The sequence below is a fragment of the Alligator sinensis genome, unplaced genomic scaffold, assembly GCF_000455745.1.
Source record: "Alligator sinensis unplaced genomic scaffold, ASM45574v1 scaffold760_1, whole genome shotgun sequence".
Taxonomy (NCBI): Eukaryota; Metazoa; Chordata; order Crocodylia; family Alligatoridae; genus Alligator; species Alligator sinensis.
The window spans coordinates 425,379-429,388 of record NW_005841989.1 but is presented as its reverse complement, the minus strand read 5'-3'; the positions used below and the strand labels follow the sequence as shown (position 1 = coordinate 429,388).

General features: G+C 47.5%; 1 protein-coding gene across 2 annotated transcripts in view; it reads left to right on the top strand.

The window, feature by feature from the left end:
• Positions 1–1,736: 1,736 nt before the first annotated feature.
• FLI1 (Fli-1 proto-oncogene, ETS transcription factor) overlaps positions 1,737–4,010 on the top strand; it is a 114,216-nt gene continuing 111,942 nt past the window's right edge. The window contains exons 1-2 of one of the 2 annotated variants that reach the window (XM_014518846.2): positions 1,737–1,752; positions 2,264–2,365. The gene's annotated coding sequence lies outside the window, so the exon portion shown is untranslated. Of the gene's footprint in view, positions 1,753–1,991; positions 2,366–4,010 lie in introns of those variants that run through there. The other variant, XM_006021346.3, reaches the window with a different exon arrangement.

Sequence of the window (4,010 nt, the reverse complement as noted above, 5' to 3'; positions counted from 1 at the left end):
GGACCGAGCTTTTCCACCGTTTCATTTGTTCTAGCAATTGTCCAAGAGGCTTGTGAGATTCAAGCACTTGTCAGGTTTTTGGGTTGTTTTTTTTCCCTGCCTGGATCCAATTGTTTGTGGATTTTAGGTCACTGTTTGCCTGCTCGCACCCTGTTAAATAAGTTCGACCTAGACAAGAACAGCCTCCAGAAAAAGGGACTGGACGCATGTCTGGGAGAAAGGGAGATTTCATAGGCATCTTTAAAAGATCACTGTCTGTGAGACTGTTGAAATGTTGCTTACATACAAGTCACCTACAGTTTGTTGGTGAAAACTTGAACTGTCCTGTCTGTGTTGAAGCTAACAAAACTTCTGCAACTTTCTCTGCTTAGGGGTGATTTTTCCCCCTCTTTCTGAGCCTGCAGCTGGTTCCAATTTGCCAGCAATTTTCTTCTGGGCTAGTAAAGCTCCCAAGATGACTTCAAGTAGCCACATGGGTTTCTAGACTCAACTGTGGGGTTGGGTTACAGGGCTCTGTATTCCCGAGGCAATATTGCCACACTTTGGGGACACCCCCAGCCTTTTTTGTTCCGAATCTGTGTTCCTCGGCTGTCAGGATGTGGACACACATATTTGCTAAAAAAAAAGAAAAATACGGGAAAAGAGAGAAAAGGGCAAATATCTACACTACCACTCTCATATTGGTTTCAAGCCACGCTTAGAATAATAGGAAGTCTTGTGAGCAGCAGTTAGCCTCTTCTCTTTCGTGTGTGTGTGTGTGTTTAGTCCACAAGTGTAAGCGCATGCAAGGGGTGAAAAATGACTTGGAAAGACGATCAGCTTCCTTGGGTGTCAGGCACGATCCTCCGGTGCCCGCGGGCATCACGCCGAGCCGGGCACGTGCATCCGCAGCCTTGTGCCGGGGCAGCACCGTGACCACCGTCCCCGCTTGAGTCACGACACGGGATCCGGAGCCGAGGAGAGAAAAGCCTCTTTCTCCCCGACACTGGGAAGCGGCTTCGTTTTTCCATCCGTCCCGGGGATCTCTGGAGATCTCCCCCTCGCCCGTCCCGCTGGAAACCTGGCTGTGCGTGTGACAGCTGCGGAGAGCGAGGGATGCGGGGCACTTTGCGGGTGGCGGCGTGCGATCCTGCGAGGTCCCTTGGAAACTGGCAGGGCTGCCGAGCGCCCCGGCTCGTCTGCCCCGCAGTAAATTGCGCTGAGCTCCGAGCACGGCTCCTGCGCTGCCCTTTCACCTCGTCACTCTCCGGGCTCCTCTTATTAAGCAGAAAAATGCTTCAATATGTTGGGAGCTAGGGTAAAGCTGCGCAAAGAGAGACCCGGGATCGAAGGGAAGGAAATTTCCCAAATACTTTTGGTAACCCTGCTTTCACATCGGTGTCTCACCCAAATTCCTCTGTGCTTCTTCCCCTCCCCAATGGGGCCAAGTCATGTGCTGGTGTCAGTCACTTCTGTCCTCCCCCCGCACAGCAGCACAGTTCTGCCTGCACAAAGCACACATTTTCCTCCCAGATTTTTTTTTCCCCCCTTGCAAACGTGAGCAGAAATAAAAAACGAAGATGTGAAGGGGTAAATAACGAAGATGTGAAGGGGTTGGTGCCCAGAGTGAACAAGGCGGTTTAAATTGTTGAGCTGGTGCAGAAAACTAGGTTTCTCCCTGTGCGGGTGCGTGTGCGTGTGTACAGACGCGTGACTCTGTTGCGCGATTCTTCCAGATCCGGCTCAGGGGGGAATGGGGTAACGGTTGGCAAGGTAGGATCTCCCAAAAAATGCCCAAACTAAGGAACGGTGATTTAAAAACGGATATTTGAAACTTCCTTTTCTTAAAAAAAAAGGGGGCTTAAAGTAGCACTTGAGCTCCACTCAGCGTCTCTTTTTGGCTTCACTCCTCAACAATATACGTGCATGTATTTAAAGAAAGTTGTGGGTTTGTTTGGGTTTGGTTTTTTTTTTTTTTAATTCCTCAAAGTTGCAAGCAGCACAAGGGAGGGTCTTGGGGTGGATGTGACAGGCGAAGATGTCACATTACAGTGATTAATTAGAGCGAGCAGCTGAAATATTGATAAGGGGAAAACGGAAATCAAATTAAAATTAGAGGGGATAGACGAGAGGGAAAGAAAAGCACACACTGGAGCTGAGAGCATTACAGAAGCCCCCTGAGGATATGCCTGGTTGATGCAGACTGTCTGGATGGGCTGGGGAGCTTTAACTCCAGCGCTGCTTTGGATCTAACCAGCTTAATCTCTCCTTTGCAAAACTGCAGCAGCAGGATTATCATACAGAACTGGTGGGGATTTTATTTTTGGTCTCACCCTGGATCTTTACAAACTGCTCTTCCACTGGTTGAGGGGAAAGGGTATAAAAGGTGAGTTCTTTTTACAAAACCATAATTGAAATAACCCGGCGGGGTAAAAGAAAACCAGGTTAAAGATCCCCCTTTATACTTGAAGTGGTGCTGGCAGGGTAAAGTTCTCGAGGAATAATCCACAGCTGTCTCTTCAAACTGAATCCAAAGATCCAGATGCATTTTTTTTTTAATTTGGACCTGAATAATTATGCAAGAAGGTGCGAATTTAGAGGGGGGGGGGATTAGGAGGGAGTGTGAATTGGAGGCAGGGAAATTTTGTATGGGGAGTCTCTGACCCCAGACAATTTAGAAGTCGAGGAAGAGTCCTTGTCTCTCATCGCAGGGGTTTTTCCCCCTGTTGCAAGTTCAGAAGCCAAGAAGCTGGAATGTGTTTGGGGGAAGAACAGAGGGGGGAAAATTGTGCTTATCAGAAACACATTGCGGAGTCTCTGATCAGTTGCCCTTTCATGCCAGCTGGCCTCGTAATAAATGCTTTAAAAAATCAGTAAAAAAACAGGGTGTTCCGTGCAGATAGAGAACATTTTATTTGCCTTTTTTTTTTTGATCAACAGCTGTTTGGGAGCCCGGGCTGTGCGGGCACAGAGGTGCTGTCCTTATGTGGACGGGTGAATGGGAGAGTGGATGAATAGCTCATTCCTGGGAGGTTAATCAGGTTGGAGGTGCAATTAGAGGGACACTCATTGGGGGGGTGGAATAGCAGCTAAGCACATCGGGGAACGGTTGCACTTGAACCGGGAGACATCACTTCTGCACCGCTGCTTTATTCACAGAGCTGAGACAACCCCAGGGTTGGGGATGAGCCCTTCGTTGCGTGCATGCAATAAACTCCAGCCTTTTCTTACAACCTTCCCGGAGGGATGCATTTCTTACACAACTCCTTGTGCCCTTGTATAACACATACTGGTGATTCTGGGCAGGGGTCTGGCTCAGATACATTTTCTACCCGACAATGGGAATGTCAATTATGCAACAATTCATGTAGGAGGTAACAAAAAAAAGACTTTGTTGGGTAAAGGTGGAGTGATAAGAGTTGGCTTATCGTTTTTAGCAATTTTTAAAGGGAATAAGGGCCTCTGGGGTAAGGATTTGGGTGGCTGGGTAGTTTGCTGGCTGGATATTTTAATGTGATTGCAAATGTCATGGGAACACCTACGGTTTGCTGAAGTTGCTGTTGCTTTTTAATTGCAAACTTCTGCATCCGTTATATTTTACCATCTTTTCATTGCTACCGTCTAAATCGCTCCCGTGATGACTATAGGAAAGCCCTGGGCATGGTGAGATCAGGATGTAACAAACCGTGACAGATAACCTGCCTTGGCACAGGCTCTCTCCTGCTATGTAAGGGCACTGTCCCTCCCAATGGACAACCTGTGGGGTTAGGGGGGTTGCGGGTATTTTTTCCCCCTCATTAAAAAGCATACTTCCGTTTGCTAGTTTAATTAATTGTTTAATTATTATTTGCGGGCAAGCTTCTTTAAATCAATAAAGGCCGGCACAGTTACGACCCAGCCTGGTTTCAATGAGTCAAGAAGTACAACTGCATTTCATTTAACCAAGTGAAACCCCTTGGTACAAGTCAATAGGGTTAACTAGTCTCAACATGAAAACATGGGTATTTCTCCTGGCTTTTAATTGTTGGGTA